This window comes from Diorhabda carinulata, chromosome 12, assembly GCF_026250575.1.
Source record: "Diorhabda carinulata isolate Delta chromosome 12, icDioCari1.1, whole genome shotgun sequence".
In the NCBI taxonomy this organism is placed as follows: domain Eukaryota; kingdom Metazoa; phylum Arthropoda; class Insecta; order Coleoptera; family Chrysomelidae; genus Diorhabda; species Diorhabda carinulata.
This window is the reverse complement of record NC_079471.1, coordinates 6644075-6665038: the sequence shown is the minus strand read 5'-3', so window position 1 is coordinate 6665038 and position 20964 is coordinate 6644075. Positions and strand designations below refer to the sequence as shown.

The following is a 20964-nucleotide window of genomic DNA, read 5'->3' as shown; positions in this document are numbered from 1 at the left end:
TCGTATGTGCACAATTAAGTATCCTAAACGATTCGCTTATGAATATCCGCCATTTTGCTGAATTGGAAGTCGGGCATGAGTTCAGAGATGATAATGGCCGAAATGAAATATCGCCACGATTACAGGATACAATGAACAGAAAATTAGCAGAATGTGTCGTACATCACGAGTGCATTCTAGAGTAAGCTATGGGATTTTCATGCTCAATAATGAAATTTTAGTTATCAGATCAGAACAGCTTCGAAGATAAGCGATTATTTTACGAATAACGAGACGTGAATTGCAAAAATGATAAAAGCGTAACTCGAGTGCTTCTTATCCCTTTTTTTTCTCGATTTTGTCCTACTTTGAGCGATCAGAATTAATTCGCACACTTGTTCAAAAGTGACCACAATGTTATATTTCAATAAAAATTACAGATTATCCTGATTACATTCGTCAATATTGAAAACTTTCTTCTCTTATCCTTTGCATGAAAATAGAAATATTGTGCGGGCAGTTACAAACTTAAAAATCGATATGCAACCATCAACACATTTGTACATCTGTTTTTGTGCCAATGTTAATGTTTCCGAGCCATAAGTCAATATTGGGACGACGCAATGGTCAAATACCTCTCGTTTGAGACAGTTATACTAAAAAGTTAAGAAGAAAACTGAAAGACACGCTTTTATGAATATGGAAAATAATTATGGTTAAAATAATAAAATTCCTGATGATAATCCCTAATATAACAGCGTGGGCTGCTTTCTAAAATTTATAACGATAGACAACGACTCCTAAATTTCGATATCACCATTTTCAGCGAGTTGAGCTTTACCAGTTAAGCTATCTTAGAGACGCGTACCAAATTTCTTTTTCAGTTATCTATAAACGAGACCCACCGAGGAATAACCGTCCATTTTACCGTAGAGAGCCATTTCGAGTTTCTTGAGAAAATGTGGAAAGAAATAAAGAAAGAAAGTCCTGCTCAGTGATTAATTTTCATAGATCGAAAAAATCATTCGGACAATCCTTGAACTGGGAATCCGACTCGGATCGATTGGTTAAAAAACGCAAAGTTAATTAAAAAATGTCATAAAACACCACACGATTCTTTACTAGTGACAATTTTCTATCAGTAATTTTATTCTTATGCTAAGAAATTATTTTGTTTGAGAGTTTTATGAAAATTTTGTTTGTCAATTGCACATTTTCTACTTTTCCTATGCATTTCTTCAGAAGGTTATTAGAAAGGTTGCATTATTTGTCTATTTATGTTCATACACCTTTTTTAAAAAATTAAACTTTAAAACTAATATAAGCGGATTATTGTTTCATATCAGAAACACAGGGAGATACTTTTTCGTGTGTGACAAGTAAGAGGAAAATCTCCCTTATACTATCAGCTGTAAAATAGAGCAATCAGGTTTACTCTTGGTTTAAACTATCCATACTTTAATCTCCAATTTGACCCTAGGAGCGCTTAAACGCAAGTTCACGCTACGGCTACCATTTAAGTGCCATTTGTTCATTTTTTTAAGTTCAACGTATTCCGAAGATTTAGCGCTGATTTCGATTATCTACTTTGTGATTTCCACTCTATATAAACTACAGGATCTGGGAACAGCATGATTGTTCCTGTTTCAGGGATATTCACAATAATTATGTCCCAATGTCAGAACAATGGAAGTTTGACCAAATTTCACTCTACTCAAAATTTCCAGTTTTTCTCAAAGAAATAGCAGATATGGCTATAGAGAAGTATCCATGGGGCTAAATGCCATCCACGGTGCATAAAATGTTGTTGCATGGTGCTGAAATAGTGCAGAAGTCGATTTTCCCAATTATGATATTGTTGAAAAAGGCACAAGAGGTAGAAATAAGAATTACAATACTTTTAGCATCAGAAACTTGAGGAAAGCTACTGGATACTTCGAATCCTTTTATCATGTACATGAGATCCGAACCAATCAATGATGCAGCTAAGAAACTGTTAATCTAATTCACTCGAATTTGAAGTTTTTGACTTTGAATCCCTAGTTTTATAATTTACAAAGCCTCCAGTTTCTAAGTTTTATCCAAATACTTGTTGAAACTTTGATGAGAGCTTTCTATCACGAAAATTCCGGAAATTCCGGAAATTCCTTATTAGTTCTGTAATCTTCTTCCACATTCCAATTTACCTTTATGTATTTTTGGTCATTCGACCCCACTATGCGACTGTGGTGCCCTTCAAGTCAATTATTTTATTCTTTTATATCTATATCTATGTATACACCCTGTACACTAACTGTTAACCTAACCAGGTCACCTATGTTTTGGTGATATTGCAATTTACTGTCTACGTAGGTAAACTATATCGTAATTATGAACCAATATTATGTGTCATCATTAATTATAAAAAGATAATTCCAAACTATTAAGACAATAGAAAACTGGTGAAGTTCAATCGCTGTTTAATGTCTATCCCTCGTTATGGCCCAACATTAAATGGCGATCCTGCCAACGCGTTTGAGATGCTCGTAGTGTACGCGCGTTTTGGAAAGTTCTCAGATGAAAGTTAAAAGTGAACTTAAGTGACTTTTTTCCAATTCGAAATGGGTACTAAAAACTCTAAAGAAAGTGAAGTTGCGAGCAGCGGTGTAGTCAATTCTAACTTCATTGTGGAAGATGACCTTTTGCAAATGCCTACCGACATAAGGGTGCTTATGTACGTTATTACGTTCAGTTTGCTAGTTATAGTAGGACTACAGCTTAGAAAGGGTTACCGCAGAGGTTTAAAACGAGACATTTCGCGAAGTATGGTTTTAAGATCACAGGCCACTACTGCTGATATTTAACGGAAGTGTCAGATGAAGAGTGTGGACCAGTTGCAACCGGGGTGGCAATACTTCGTACAAGGAGTAGTAGTATACTTAGATAATAATCCCAGGCAAAAAAAAAGAGATGCTACACAACGCAACGCTGTAACAAACAGAAGTAGATTCGAACGGAAGGTCTTGGTGTATGACTAGTGGAGTTGTGAAGTTTAGTGTACCTCGAAATCAGTCCAGATGGTCAAGCTATCAATGCCGAAATATTGTGGAAAGCTTATGCGAATATACGAGGTTTATATGAAGTTTAGTATACCGACAGTTGGTTATCTTACAACAAGACATATACTGAGAAAGTTGCGTGTATTAAGTCGAAGAACTTGATGGTACGGAACTCCTACCACATCTAACATTGAGTCTGCGAAATTTGAATCGAAAGCAGATGTTGAGTATGCAGTGCGACAATATTATTGCATCCAAGCACAAAAATAGTTTTACCAAGGTTTTACCAGAGCTTGCCAAACTTTGGCTTGAAACCATAGAATACGATGGGCTATACTTCGAATATTAAGGTTCCCTTGTTGTATGATTATTTAATAAACAAAGTGAACATTATTTATAAAACACCCACTAAATAATCAAATCGAAGAAACGCATACATGCGGTCGATTTGATAGTGAAAACTATTATTTTGCGACTTTTATAAGATTTTTGTCTTTTTAGGCCATGAATTAATATGAATAATATTTTAGATTCAAGGACGAGTTTCAGGCGTTATTTTCAAACAGTATTTTAGGTCAGTTTATAGTGAGCGTAATCATAATATGTATCACAATGTTCGAAATGACATTGGTAAGCTAAAATTTGTTCAATTTATATAGATTATAATTCCAATAAACTGCATTGTAGACACCAATTGGAAGTCTACAGTTTTTCTCTATGGTGCTATATCAATACTGTATGCTATTAGAAATATTCCTATGGTGTTACTATGGAAATGAAGTTATTATGAAGGTATGAAATAATTCATATGCAACATAAATGAAAATTTATTCGATTTGGCTAACATTTACTTTGCATATTACGATTCCAGAGTCGCATGCTGACCGAATCTGTTTATAAATCTGACTGGGTTTCGTGTGATGAGGAATATAAGAAAAAAATTATTTTTATCATACTACGAACTCAAAAGGAGATAAACATTCAAGCGGGGATGATTTTCACATTGTCACTGAGTACATTTGTGAAGGTGGGTTGAGGATGTTATCCACATTATAATTTTGTATTATCTCGAATTGATTCTATCAATTTTCCATTTCTTAGAACCGTTTATCTGTTTTTTTTTGCTAGATTGTCGTGATTTTAGATTTTTTCTTAATAAAAACTGAATTATGAAACATTTAAAAAATTGATTTTGATTAAGACAAAATTAGGTCCAAACACCAATTCTTTACATATGTTAAAAACTAATTTTCAATTAGAAGAGATCCCAAAATAAGACTATTTAGCAACTAAAACTATATGTTGTGAAGAAAATTACTCAAAGTGGAAATAAAAGACGCTACTTGTTATAAAACTAGTGTACGGATAGGTAGTAATAATTCTAAGATGGTTCAAAAAGATTGAAACCAGACACTGAGAAAATGTATCACGTGTGGAAGTTCTAGACGTCATCTATTAACAAAGAATGTATCTACATCTGAAATTTATAGTTAAATCGTGGAATATTGTGGTGGCGGAGCAAAGAACAGACAACAAGTCGTTCTTTTCAATTTGGCAGGCAAGATGACGAAAAGCACAATATGAGCGACCTACCAACTCTTCAACGACAGTTGAAAAAACTCTCTGAATGAAATCACGCCAGAGTTGGAACTAACTCAGCGAAGATCAGCATATTGTTGCTGATCTGTTGCTTGACTTTAATTGAGAATCATATTTATAGCTAAATACTGAGCTTTTATAAATCTATACTATCTGTAATATGAAGCATTTCTTGGAAGTTACAATTTTGAGGGCTAACACCTCATATGATTTTATTCCCACAAGGCAAAAAAGCAAATACAAAGTGAAATATTGCTCGATTATCGGTCACACATATTCTGGGACTCATGTGGTGTTTGATTAGCTGGAACAGAGCTAGAACAGCCATCTTTATGTACAGCTTTAACAAGATCACGGAAAGCTATGTGAAGCAAGCGGCCGAGCTTGTTAAGTGAATATATTATCATCCCATAGCCTCGTACCACTAAAGCAACGAAATTAGTCGGGATATAGTAATCAGGAACTAGACTTTTACCAATACGTGTTGAAGAAGTTGCTTCTGCGTTCTCAGAAATGCGTTTTCTTCGTAAATATAAACTTCTCTTGTCCGTTATACGTGTGAAATAAAGAAGTTGTTTCAAAATACGAGGTCTGGCTATAAAAATAACGAAACTCCGCGACTGGAGGCCGCCCTAGACGGGTGGTGCGTTGGGTATCTAGATATCTATCTATACACGTCCCAAAACACGTTTCTATCAATCTCAAATTTTTCATTAAATTAGAAAAAAACTCCGACTGAGTGCTATAAATTGTTACAAGAGGCCTATGAGGACAATTCTCTATCTCGTGTACGTGTTTTTGAGTGGTTTAAGAGCTTTAGTGAGGGCCGAGAGAGCAAATCAAAATTCAAGGCAATATTGATCGTTTTTTTCGACATTAACGGTATAGACTTACTATTTGCCAGTTTTGGCAACACTGCGAGAATGAGTTGTGGAAGAACTGGATTTTGCATCAGAACAACGCACCTGCCTATAACGCGCTTTCTGTGAAGCAGTATTTGTCCAGTAAGCGCACTCCAGTGCTCGAACATCCGCTATTCTCACCAGATTTGGCCTCGTGCAACTTTTTTGTGTTTCAGAAGATAAAATCTGCTTTGAAAGGGACCCGATTTGAGTCGATGGAAGCGGTAAATCAAAAAGCGGTAGAGCTCCTAAAGGATCAATGGAAGAAACATATGGAAAGGTGTGTGGCGAGGGAAGGGGAGTATATTGATGGGGAGCATTCGAATATAGAATAATTTTTATGATAAAACCCTTTTTCGCAATAATTCAGGATATTATTGGAATTTTCCAAGGTTAAACATTGTCGTTTTAACGGATTTTGTGTAAAATCGTTGTTAGTGGTTTGAAAAAGACTTTTATTCCGCCACATATAAAGAGTGTAATAATTTTGTTACTCATTGTGGTTTTCTTCTGTATTTCAATATTTTATTTTATTTGTTTTATCTTTATTCAGTTATTTTTATATTTTTTTTTTGTTTTTAAAACTTTTGTCTACAAATTGTAACAATTTTTTGACAATAAAGTAGTTCGCTCTCACTCAATAATCCGTGTGACTAATAAAAAATTTCTCAAAAATGTTTTATTCATCAATGTAATTTCCTTCGAGAGCAATACAATCATTCCAACGCTTCTCTAACTTCTCTTGTAGAAGGATTTATCTTTTGCCTTAAAATAGGCTTCAGTTTCAGCAACTGTTTATTTTTTTGAGTTGATTTTCTTTCGGGCGAGCATTTTTTTGAGATCAGCGAATATATTCACTATACGGTGGATTGAGAAGCAATTAGAAATGTAATTCGTTCCTTTTTAACATTAACTACCATCGACTTGTGAATCGGTGAATTGTCTTGGTGAAACAATGGTTCTCAACCATCTCCACAAAAATAAAATCTTACTTCTAACACTTTTATCATGAATAACTTCTTAGATTTGGTATTCCAGTTTTCTTTTTCTGCTAGACGACTTACTTAATTTGTTTTTTTATGAACGCCATTGATTTCTTTTAATCAGTATAATTCATTAGTACAGTATATTTTCAAGTTAGGTCAATAATCTCACTATTTTCTCATTTTGATTTCTTATCCATTTTCACTGTAAGCTAGACGTTTTACCATTCTTTCCAGTTCTATTGTGGGGGTTTCTTTAAATAATTCTTTCAACTTTTTTCATCACCACTCATACATATGTTGTTTTCAATAATCTATTGAATCTTGTTTTCAACTAGAGTATAAATGTAATGTTTCCAATTTTCATGCAAACAGTTGCGTTTTATACGAGAATGCTTTTTGTGCATTTAGTGCATAAATATTTCAGATATTTGGAGAGAAGTCGGCGTATAATTCATTGTTGGAATAACAAATTCCATCGTGGCAAAATACCACGTAATCCAATGTAGTGAAGGATATTTGCGAAAAGAAAAAACAAAAGAATAAACGGAGCATGAATTGAAGAGTATAACGCCCTACGGTAAACGAACGTTGTATTATGGTGATAGAAACAATAAAAACACAACGGCATCACCTTCCTAGAAATTCAGGGCGGAAATAAAAATTTATTCGATAGTTATTTTTTTTTTGAATAATACAAACACGAAGAGAATTGTATAAAGAAATTTTCATTCAATCGAATATGTTCTCATCCCATTTTGTCCCAGAAGTACCTGGCCTGACCTAGAGATGGTGTTAATCGTTTAAAAAATACTACTGTATTATAAAATACACAATCTATACAGCATAAGTTTCAAGTTTGTAATATTTATTATGCATCCATATTAACTGAAAATTTGGACATAAGAGAGTTGTGTGCAAGATGGGTGCAGCGTTTGCCCACAATACAATACAAACGGCGGCGTTGTAAAGATGTTTCCATCGAGTGTTTCACAAAAATAAAGCCGATTTTTTACGCCGTTTCGTAACCATGAATGAAACGTGAGTTCACCACTATACACCCAAAATAAAAGAACAATCAAAACAATGGACTGAAAAAGGAAAGCTGAGTCCAAAGAAGCCTTTACCTGAAGGCAAAGTCATGGCGTCGGTTTTTTGGGAAGCGCGTGGGATAATTTTGTATCGACTGTATTGAAAAAGGAAAAACTATAAACGGCGAGTATCATGCGAACTTATTGCAACGTTTGAGCGAAAAAATCAAGCAAAACGGCCGCATTTGGCTAAGAAGAAAGTGTTGTTTAATCAATACAATTGACCATCTGATACATCCGTTATGGCAATGGCCAAAATTAATTAATTAAAGTTTGAATGGCTACCTCATGCGCCCCATTCGACATATTTAGCTCTCTAGGATTATTTTCTGAAAAAATGGTCGGTGGTTAAAGATTTTACAACAATGAAGAGGTGATGTTGGCAGTTAATGTCTATTTTGAGGAGCTTCACGATTCTTATTATGAAAATGGTATCGCCCTTATTGAATATCGCTGGGAAAAATATATGGAGCTAAAAAGAGACTACGTTGAAACATATATTTTTTTCCAAAATTTTTGTGTTTTCTTTGTTGACTCAGGTACTTCTGGGACTTGTATATTATACATTTCATCATTATATACACTTCTGGTAGCCAGAACTCATATATTTCAGCTGCCCCAAATCCTGATGAACTTACTGAATGATTATATATAGTTTTTAATGATATATCTGTTCATATGTTTTAGATACTTAAATCATCTTGGTCGTACTTCGCAGTACTATTGAACGTCAATGAATAGATGAATAGATGAATGGAATGTTGAAGCATCACATCAAAATAGTTTCACAGTATCACGAATATAATAATGTAGAACTTTATGTTTACACAAATACATATATTTGATTTCTAAAATATATATTCTAGATTTTAGTCTCACTTTGAAACGTTATCAGTTTTTTTGGAAAGCTCATTTATAATGATGATACATACAGGATAGATCAAAACATACATTAAAAGATGGTTGTGCTATGGAAGCATCCATATCGATAATAGTAATGGAAGATTTTGAGGAAACTATCTGAAGCAAATTTAATATACGAGGATGTATTAATATCTAGTTAGCCTATACCAGTTCCCTGCATAAACAAAACATTGCGTTACCATAGCATCGAACAATAACTTATTAGAAGTGTTAGTGTAAAGTTTTACGTGAAAATAGTAAATCAGAGTTACGCAACAAATTGGAAAAAAAAAGATGTCCACCGAAATTGTAGTAATAAAAAAATGGAATATCGAGCCATCATTCAATCTGTGCTCGATTTGAAAACGCTGTAGACTTCTTAAACCGAATTGTTACTATGGATGAGACTTGGGTACATTTCTACGATCCAGAAACAAAACAACAGTCGATGGAATGGCGACACTCTGATTCTCCAAGACCTAAGAAGTTTCGTGTCCAAAAATCTGCTGGAAAAGTTCTTGCTTCAGTTTTTTGGGATTGCCTTGGAGTAATCATGATTGATTTTTTGGATAAGGGTAGAACAATAATTGGAGATTACTATTCAACATTACTGACCACTCTACGGGAAAAAATTAAAGAGAAAAGACGCGAAAAGCTATCCAAAGGTGTTTTTTTTTACAGGACAACGCCCCCGCACACAAATCTCATGTTGCCATGCAAAAAATTCATAAATTAGGGTTTAAATTAGTAGAACAACCCCCTTATTCACCAGATTTGGCTCCGTCCGACTATCATCTCTTTCTTCAACAGAAAAAAAGTTTAAAGGGTCGTAAATATTCTTCCAACGAGGAGGTAATAAAAACTGTGAAGGTATGGTTTGCAGAGCAAGAATAAACATTTTTTTCGAAAGGTCTAGAGACGTTGCAGGTTCGCTGTAATGAATGTATCCAATTAAGAGGAGAATATGTTGAGTAACAAAATATTTTGAGATTGAAATTTTGTTTGGTTCTATAGTGAGCTAAGAATTTTTCAATATATCCTCGTATATGTATGTTTTTTTTTTCATGGTATGAATAACTGAATAACTATTTTCCATAAAACAGGAAATGAAATTATTCAATTCTTATCATGAAATATTTAAATTCATATTTCATACTCAACAAAATTCTTAAAAATAATTTTCTCGATGTCACACTGTATGCAACCAAAAAAAATAAGTGACCATCAATAGATTACCAAAAAAATCGAATCCTAAAATAAGATGATTGCTAGAGGAAGGAAGAAAACATCCATTGACACAATCTAAAATATCAAAAAATAAAAGTGGAATAACAGTGATATTGTTATGAGGTTTCTAGTGATGCTATTTATATAGGACAGATATCGCAATATTCGCAAAATAGATAAAGAAGCCATCAGTACGATAAAACATAAATCTGCAATGAAACTATGGAATAAAATGAGAAAAAAACGTGAAAATTTATCGTAAATATCAAAATGAGAAATCTGTTGATAATATAAAAATAAAATCTTACCAATTTGGGTCACATTTTATAAATTTCGATGTAAGTATCCAGAGCTACGCCCGAGTTGTCAATGTCAAATTACATTTTAATATAAGTTAGGTCGAAATGTTGAAAAATTATTCATATGACTAAAATGAAGAACAAATCTTCAGGAAATTTTCTGATTTTCTTTTCTTAGTACCGATAAATGTAATAACACTCAAACAGTGCAACATCACATAATCTAGCACTTGCAAGCAAAAATTTTTTGTTCTTGAATGAGTTCCTAATATGATTTGCTGATTGCAATTATTCTGGATCCAGCCGCTGTTAATGCACATTCTTTGCAACTGTATGTCATAAAAAAATTATTAGGATTTTTAACACGTTGACCGCCAACTACGAAATAACTCATCATTCATCCCCTCAAGGAGATTTTTTTACATAATTCAACTAGAAAAAAAAACGTTTTTAGAAACCCACATTTCTCTATCTTTCATTGATAACTTTGTATTTTAGTTAGTATTTTAAACGATTCAATGTGATTAAATAAAATTGTGAGAATTACCTAGGCAGTCAACGTGTTAATAATGATTTTAAGTTGAGACTCTGCTCAGAATTTAGTATTTGTGTGCAGTGGCCCTAGTTCTCTTTTGAGTTTTACGAAGGGAACTATAATTAAATTTCTACTTAATAAAGATTTACTTTTCAATCATCAGTGATAATCATAATTTTCAATAATCAATCACACTGACCTCATGGGTAATACAAATCCAACGGATACAAATCTTTTTGACAGCCAAATATTGAATATAGGCGAGTGGAACTGATGCCCAATGATATATCACGGGACGTATCTGTAAACAACTCAAAAAGCACTTTCTGAGTACGGCAATGTCAGATTTGAGATATTCACATCAATGTTGACATATTTCAAACTTTAAGTAGCAACCCTCGTATCACACCAACACTTCTATCATTGTCAGATCTTGACTTTTTCAGTAAAAATGAAGTAGTTTGTTGGTTGAAACATCAGTGTTCTAGCTACAATGGCAGTAAGTACGCATATTTATGTCGATATAATAATAGATTAACATGCCCATGAATCTAACTAAAACAGTTTTTTTTTACTTGATAAATATTATTGGTGATTCTTTGAACTTTCAATTGATCGTTCATCCAAGAATGAATCGAGATTTCAATGCGGTCGTTAACAAGTAACGTGGAATATCTTTAATAATGTATATCCTAACCGAAATTCTACAACGATATCTACTATCAGTTAGTCAAAGTTTTGAACCAATATCGATCCGATAAAGATTTATCCATAGAAAAACTGCTTCAATTGAAAACACATATTTATGTCATGTTAAAAGAAGACTTACACATTAGTAAGCAGGAGTTTTTGGAACCGTTAGCGATGTTCACACAGAAGACACTATTTACGCTACCACTACACTATACCACAAATTATCAGAGATGAAAGGAAAATTAATTCTGTTTACCTTTGGTCTTTCAACGAAAGCCTGGATACTAATAGAGTATGACCGAAAGACCTTCGGGACAGGTTCAATGAAACACTAGAAGCAGAAGACGTTCGTTGCTAAACTCAATGAAAAGATTGAGGCGTCCTCAAAATTCGAGGAAATAGTTATTGATAGAAACTGATTTCAAAATCAAGCAGACAATGAAAGTAAAGAAAATAGCCAGAGAAAAATGTAACGATGAAAGATTTTCTTCCTCTCTTGAAGAAGCTTTTAGGATAAATGTCTTTAACAGGATTGTAAACACAATAAATCAAACAATGGAAAACAGTTTTGCCAGGCATAGATCCTAGACGTTTTAGCGAAACATGTATCAGACAGAATATTTGTTAGTGTCGGTGCAGATCCATATTGCATGAAAAATATTAAATGATTTCAGAAACAAATAAGAATACAGATTAGTCCACGAACATTAGTAGTTTCATTAAATTCCATAAAAATAAAAGATCTAACAACAATGTAAAAACCAAGGGAGCATTGATCAAAATTTATTAAGTTAACAATGCATAGTGTGTTCAGCATACATAGTAAAGAAAAGATCCACATTGCATTAAAAATATTAAACGTTTCGAAAGGATTCCAGAAACGAATAAGAATACAGATTGGTCCATTTTAAAAAAGAAATTTCATTATATTTCCATGAAAACGGAAGATCAAACAACAATGTAAAGGCCAACGACTAAAATTTATTAATATCATAGCAGACTTTCAGACTTATCTCTTAGAGCTCATAATTTGTAAATAACATTGCACTGATCCCTCTGCTCCGCCACTTACCATTAAAATTGGTACAGATATCATATTTATTTTCTAATAAAGTCTCCATTAAGACTAACACATGTTTTCCATCGATTATCTTGCCTTTTGTATCTTGTATTTGGAATTTTCTCAGTGGTGGAGAGAATGGAGCAAAGGGATTCGCCCTCGTAGGAGCAATATTTGTTCAAGTATCGATAATTATTCAAGACCATCTACAAAAAGAATTCAGAAGAAATTGTTTTATGTCAACATATTCTCTGTATCATATTAAACTTCTCAGGAATCCCATCTTAAAAGTGCCACAAAATGATTTTAGCTATATTCAAAATTGCGTTAATATATTTTCCTTATCGCTTAAATACGTTTTTCCAGACTGGAAAAACCCTATATATCATCTATTGAAATTCAGTATTTCCAAAGATTTCACGTTACAAGTCTCGATATTTGTTCGATCTTGCCTTAGGCCCAGTGTTGGATTTTGCCCTGTATATTGTAAAATCAAAGCGAAATCATGATTTTCGAGGATAAGATAACATGAAAGGATATGGAATAAAAGTCTTAGAATAAATCCTGAATCACTTTTAATACAATTCGTAATGTAAATCGAGATATTCTTAATGAAGAATTAGAATTTATAGCTCAGCCACGTTAAAAAAATTCATATGATAACGACACAACCCCGTACAAATAGAGCCAGCATTCAGTAGCGAAGCACTTTTGAGCACGACTAGAAACCTAGTAGTAGCACATTGAGGCTGTTGTAATACGAGGAAGCTTCGGATGCCAGGCGGGTTTGCATATTGCGGAGTTTATCACAATACAATATCTGTGAATTAGTTCATGTCTCTTTAATTATTTTTGACTCTTAAAATACTTTTCGTTTAAAAAAAGACATTGATACAAGAACACTTTATTACCACCATTTATGAAGTAAATTTATACTTGATTCGTGGCATCAACCTGGGTGTCATTGGTGCAACTCTTTAACTAAGTAGAAGTGACTCCTCCGTAAAAAATATTTGGCAGGTAATTGGACGTCAAGCACTCTCGATCCTTTCCAAGGAAAACATGTCTTCTCTGGACTAACTGCATCTTTACAAAAGATTTCCTCAGCTGAGTTCAACCCTTCGACCCTACGTCAACTTACTAAATTCCTAGACTTTGAATAGTTCTGCAATGAGTTTTCTGCAGATATTCAAAGTAACTAAGCCGTTATCAGGCGAACCTTAACTTTGTTCAAGCCTGAAGACTAATAGAGTAAGACTAAAAATTCAATGTAAAGGTTGAGGCGTCCTCAAAATTCGAAGATTTGAAAGATTTGTTAAGCCTAATTTCAAAATCAAGCAGACACTGAAAGTAAAGAAAATAGACAGAGAAAAATGTAACGATGAAAGATTTTCTTCCTCTCTTGAGGAAGCTTTTAGGATAAATGTCTAGAACAGGATTGTAGACAGAATAAATCAAACAACGAAAATCCGTTTTGCCAAGCAGAAACTGCTGTATCTGCACTTGGCTGTCTTCGACCCTACAAGATTTATTGCCAGAAAATGCCTTAGAAAAAGTAAGTGCATTGATTGCGACTGTTGACAAAGAGAACATAGAGAAGAAATCATATCGTTAACGAATGTTTGACCCAGTATAAGCAGGAAGTCAATTGAGGAGATTATTGTACCTCTAAGACTGAAAGATCTGATAGTTTTGAAAACATTCATGAAATTAAAAATATGGATAACGATTTATGTCTACTTGAAGATGAAGAAGATAAAGAAAATGTAAGTATAGAAGATGCACTTGTACAGTAAAATGTAAATGTAACTGTGAATTTGAAGTGTTAGTGCAGAATAACGTTTTCTCTTCAATATACGAAACTGTACAATGTGTACGAATATTCACTAGTGATTCCACTAACACAATTTAACTGCAAACGAGTTTTTTCAAAGTTAAAGTTAATGACTGATAACAATTCAGAAGCATTTGTCCTGATGCACAAAAAGAAAGACATATTAATTAATATTGGCTCAAGTTTAGAAATTGATAAAGTGTGTGAATCGAGTTTTGAAACTAGAAGACTTTTGGTCATCTAAATGAAATTTAAGTTGAGGTTATAAGATTGTGGCCTGGTTTTATAACTGTCTTATCAAAGATATTTTATAATTACTCTAAAAATTTACCAGTTTTTTGACAATTATTTTATCTGTGTCAACAGTTTTCATTTTATATTCATTAAGCTCATTGAGTGTAAAAGGAAAAATAGCGGAGGTGAAGAGACTCGATAAAATAAAAAACGACGTAATTAGACGCGAGTTGAACGTAGTGAGTGCAGTGCAAAACATCGAACAATAATAATTGAGATAATTTAGTCAAATAGTGATAATGAAGGCAGACAGAACAGTTAAAGTGATATGGAAAGCTAAACAAACAAAAAGAAGAGAAGTGGCAGGCTCAGAAGGAAATGGAATGGAGAAATAGCCAAAAACCTTGGAAAAAGATGACTGAATTAGAAACGAGCTAAATAGGAAGCAAAAGCTAGAATTCAATGGATAAGACATATCCCCTCTACACGTATTAGTTAAATATGTTGTTTTCTATGTAAAATATTTTAAATAAGTTGTCGGAAATATATTATTTAGCGTTTAATTTTAAACACTCACAACACTTGATTCTCGACTTGTTTTGGATGTTTTTTGGCGTTTTTTTAAGTTTTAAACATAAATATATAGTAAAATGTCATCGTCTATATTTACTTTACACCCCCAGTTGCACCTATGGTAAAAGTAAAATCCAGATAAGATATTTACCGTGCATCGAAAGCTTTCAACAACGGAGTTTGCGTTTTAAGTTCTAGAATGTCTTTTGTTGGTATTAGTATTTTGTTGGTACATAACCTACAAATGCAACGATTTTCAAGTTTCTTTCTTCAATATTTTTGAACTCTTATGCGTGGGTGAGAGGGACTCAAAACTGGAAATGAAGAGCAAGAAACAAGCCTAGTGTCAACCTCTTTCTGCGCGAAGTCACCCCTGTCCCCATCCTTTCGACGTACCTAGCACGGGCCTGTTTGTCTCGAGAAGCTGTCGCGCAAAATCGTTATATGTGAATTTTTTTCAAATGATAACTGAGAAATTTAGAGCTATTTTCTTATATGCTAGAATCATTTATACTTTCTAAAAATGATTGTTTTAGATCAACATTTTGAATAAATAACATTAAACATTTCGTTTTTAAAAAAATAGTCACATCACTCATGTTTTCAATTCTTTATTAAAATTTAATCTAAAATTTAAGCAAAATACTAGTTGTAGGTACAACAACTTCACCACCCGGTAGTAAATAACAGTAATTTTCATTTGGAGTCATATCCTTATAAAAAATTGAGTTATTGATTACCGACCAGACTTGTACGAAATAATAAAAAAAATATGAAACTAGTTATCAACTTCTTAAAAATTCAAGAATGTTTAAAAACATAATCACTCTCTTCCAACACAATGGGAAACTAATATAATTATATCTACACTGTAAAATCTGCTATTGCAGCGATATTAACATAAAATATACAATTAAATATCCCTGATATTTCACTACAGATCGTAGTAGCTAATATTTTACGTCTTTAAAAATCATCACCATCAACTATTGAAACAACTTACTTTGTATGCATTGAACCCTTACTGGTGTGAGACGAAGGGTTGAGTTCTTTTTTTTTCATGAAGTTTTTTCTTCCAAAATTCTCTCCCTTTCTTTCGGTGTTTCGTTTGTGGTAGTACCTCACGTAGTTTCTTCACTCTGTTCTTAATTTGTTGATTTCTTCCATCGAGATCTTCCTTCATCTTTCTGTTTCTCGCTCATACTGTTCTGTCTTCTAGTATTCTTCTTGTAATCATTTCCTCGCTCATCCTTTTCACATATCCGAACCATCTTTTTCTTCTACTTCTTGTATATTTTATTCTGAAGGTTTGCTATTTAGTATTTTCCTGAATGTTTCGTTTTTGATGTGGTCTAATCTAGTCTTAATTCCAATTTTCCGGAAGAATCTCATTTCCGTTGTTTGTATCTTTTCTCTGCATCCTTCCGTCATTATTCATGTTAATGTTGGTATGGGTACAACTACTCTCTGTTATTTCTTTCTCTAATTTTCCATCTCCTGCTATTTTTGAGCCAAGGTACGTTCCTTTGTTTGCTTATGATCATCGTCTTGGTTTTATCTATGTATATATACTCATGTTTGGTTGTACAGATATTTTGGTTCAGTGTTTCTTCTTCCACTACAAATTTGACCATGTCATCAGCATAATTCTGTTAATGTAATTTTGTGATGCAATTCCATAAATATAAATATGACATTATCGTAGTCTTTCATACCTAATAAGACACTTTAGAATATTCTCGTAAGCTCTTAAGAATATTCCACAATTGCCTAGTCACATTAATAAGAAAACCCAAATAGGCTAAGCGCATATTTTACATAGTTTGTATAAAATATATCTGTCATTGTTTTTTCCTTTTTAATTTTCCAAAAGATAGTTAAATATTCTGTTATTTCTAACAATTGCTCATCATAGATATTGAAGAAAAGCTAATAGATAAAGCAGAATTATTAGTGGGTAATCGTTCTGATTTGACATAGATTGGCCTAGATTAAAAGAAGCCCTAAAACAACGTTTCGCTGATCATAAATTGTTTAATCCAAGAGCTCATAAAAATGAGACCATTTAAAAACGAACCATTGATGAACTTTGGAAATCGAAGTTAATTTTTATGAAGTTGTAGTTCGACGGAAAATTGGCAATAATCCTAATGTAACTAACGTAGAAAAAGTGTGCCAAATAAACCTTTACGATGAAGCTTCACTTAGCGGACTGCTGTGGTACCTTGTGAAATAATTTATTTCTTAAAAATCTTAAAAATCAAATCTCTCTAGAGGATACAATAGACCATTTGAACAAATTTTGAAAAATTATGCACTAATCTAAATGATAGTAGCGGAGTATCGATTTCCATATTTAATAATAACTAGCTGACCCGGCACACTTCGTAATTCCTCAATTGATAAATAAAAGACCTAAACTTTTGTATAAAATAAACGAAAAACAAACAAAAAGAATCCTTTTCTTATTAAAATAAATTTCAATTTGAAAGTCACAGACATACACAGTAATGATACAGTCTGTTAATCAATTTAAAGCTTTGCAAAAAACTATTTTTTTTTTGTTTTATTTTGTGGTGCTTAAATAAACAAAGATGACGGTTTTCCCATGCGAAAACACGCGACATATTGTCCATGCGCGACACACGGAAACTCCAAGCTGGATCCGCAAACTTCCAGCGACTGGCCTTGCGATTTATTTATGATCATCGCAAAGGCAAGACGTACCGGAAATTGTAAACGTTTAAAATCGAATGAAAAATCCGTTGGAATCATGGGTATACGCGGCATCAAGACATCCTCTCCTTTGTATTTTCTCTTTATGAATGTTGCCTTAATGTTCTTTTTCACAGTCAGTCTTGTTGCATTGCGCAGTCGAGGTTGATTAATGTTGTTATCCAGTTGATTCCAGTGAATATAAAAACTTCGTGGGGTAGTTGACTCCGTCATCCTGGTTAATAACTGTGCCGACTGATTTGAAGGAAACTAACTATCCCGGAAGAAAACTCTTAATGGTCGTATTGAGATCCTCGACATCTTTATTTTTCTCCGCCAATATTGCTCGTTAACCCCGCCAATTATGGTTATTGAACTGTTGTGCTAAATCTGGGAAAACACGCTCCTCTTTTGAGTCTATGATGTGACAAAAATCTGTGAGTAATGTGATGAATCCAGTCGAGGTGTACACTGTGGTGACTTTATTATGTCCAATGTCTAACAACTGCTTCGCAAACACATTTTCAGCTTCAAAATACTCGTATGTTAGTAGTAAAGTCTCACTATCACAAAACATCAACATAAAAAAGCACATAACTTGACATTTCACTATCACAAGGGATAATCGAAGTAAAGTAAATTCTCGCGCCCGTAGCGGTAATCGTCACTTACAAAGATGCACTCTTTGTCTGAGGTATCGATCGACATAGAGGATGGATCGACATATTAGTTGGTTGTCAAGTATTATCGTTGCGTTCTGGAGTTTAATTTGTGACAAAACTTAAGATTTATCAATCTACACATAGTTGGTTGTCAAATATCAAATATTACGGTTGCATTCAGAAATTTAATATGTGACAAAACATCAAGGAAAAACAAAATTGTCGTTTTTATTTAATTCCGTGCATTTCCATGTTTATACAGCTGTCAAACCTGTCTCTGGACTTCCAAAATCATTCAAGACCAAAATTAACCAAATCGGTCCAGCCGTTTTCGATTTTTAGCGAGACTAACGAACAGCAATTCATTTTTATATATAGATAAGTTTATCTTCTAAAAATGTAATCAACTTACCAGCAATCTTATCAACCATTTGTCAATAATAAACCAACTTACCATTCCCTAGTCATTTTATTAATATCCAACCTAGACAAATGTCACTCAGACGATACTTGATGAACAGACGTTTTCAGACCAAATCAAAAAACCCATGAATCAACTTCCTAAACTTATGTCCACAACTTCCCAACTTTATTCAAACGTTGCTTAATCAACGTATATTTGTAGTTTGCTTTTAAAAAATCCAAGTACTAAATTTTAATCTATAATTTGAGGTATCCCAGTATAAAAACTTAAAATTAAAGATAGTGTTAAGCGAACTAAGACAAAAGTTTCGATAATATTTTTTGACAAACATTGAAGTTGATGATAATTTTATTTTCTTGAGTAAGAAATCATTTCTGAATTTCATCGTTCATATTTTTAATAGTGTATTACAAGTGAGAATACTGCATATATATAAAGTTTATTCATAATATCGTCCACAAAAAATTGTTAAGCTAACCATAATGAACAGTTCATCCTTCAACTTTAAGGATATTGTGAGTGTCAGTTTCAATTATTTATATTTCTTTGGAATAATGTATCCTGAGTTTGACAATACTATGTCTACTATAAAGTATATAATGAAAGTTACTATTTTTCTTGGTGAGTAGTTTGAGAATTTTTTCATATCAAAATTTAGCTCCTCCCAGAAATGATAATAAGATATTAAAATAATAAAACAAAGAGTTACCAGGTTTCATTTAACCTATCAAATCCTTAGTTCTGAGTTTCCACGCACTTCATACTACCTGATTTTACTTGTTTTATTATTATTATTATTATTATTATTATTATTATTATTATTATTATTATTATTATTATCATTATTATCATTATTATTATTATTATTATTATTATTATTATTATCATTATTATTATTATCATTATTATTATCATTATCATTATCATTATCATTATTATTATTATTATTATCATTATTATTATTATTCTTGTTATTATTATTATTATTATTATTATTATCATTATTATCATTATTATTATTATTATTATTATCATTATCATTATTATTATTATTATTATCATTATTATTATTATTATTATTATCATTATTATCATTATTATTATTATTATTATTATTAATATTATTATTATTATTATTATTATTATTATTATCATTATTATTATTATTATTATTATTATCATTATTATTATTATTATCATTATCATTATTATTATTATTATATTAGATGAACTAGCAATTTAAAATTTTCCACGTTGCCGAATGTACAGTCTCCAAGATATAAGACTAATATATGTAGTTTTATAATTTTGTTACAGTTTCCTATTTCTAATTCATCATTGATCAATAATATGAATATGAATAAAAAAACATTCTATTGCGGTAATTTTTTGATAATTAAGCAAACCAAGACATTTAAGCAACAAAAACATATAAAAGGGTCTAAGAAATAAGAGTCTAAAGGAATTCATTCAAAATTTAGAGCATCAAGATGTTGAATGGTTTGTTGAGAACGACGTAGACATTCTAGAATCTAATAAGTAAAATTAGCAGACATACAACATTAAACAGCAGACATCCAATATCATCGAAACTATATAATTGGAATTAATTTGTATACTTAACATATACAAGTTTGTTTTATTGGTAATATCACTTGCAACTATAACATCTGTATCTTAAAGTTAAAAACCGTGTGAATGAAGTTTATTCAAAAGGATATTATGTACGTTAAAGTCGTAAGCCTATTTTTTCAATTTTAGAAATAACTGCTGTGCATGACTCAATTAAAAAAAAACAAATACTGTAATGTTTTTCTTATTTAAACAGTAGGTGCATTCTTATACATAATGTATCTCCCTTAATTTATTTATCAACCAACACTAAATGTACTAAACTTTTCACTATTCACTAAACAATGGCCTAAGACTTATTAATAAGCACTTATCTAAGTCTTAACATACTAATTTATTTGAAAAGACCGTTGACTTGTCTCTCCCTATGCTTTCGAGATGATATCAGATTATCTACTGACTCTACGGGTGCTAGAGACTCGTTTTATATACATTATCCTCACATTCTAGAATCTTTTTTCCTAGAAATCTCTTATTTGCCGTAAACAAACATAAAGGCCTTCTTAGAATCCTCTCTATAAAAAAGAATCACAAAAGATGTAAACAGCTTATAAAAATAATATAAAGATTTTCGGCGCGTC

The 20964-nt window shown here is 32.3% G+C and overlaps 1 protein-coding gene across 12 annotated transcripts in view; it reads right to left on the bottom strand.

The window, feature by feature from the left end:
• The window catches only part of LOC130899969 (disks large 1 tumor suppressor protein), a 1257949-nt gene that overhangs the window by 1166641 nt on the left and 70344 nt on the right, over positions 1 to 20964 (bottom strand). The window lies entirely within an intron of this gene.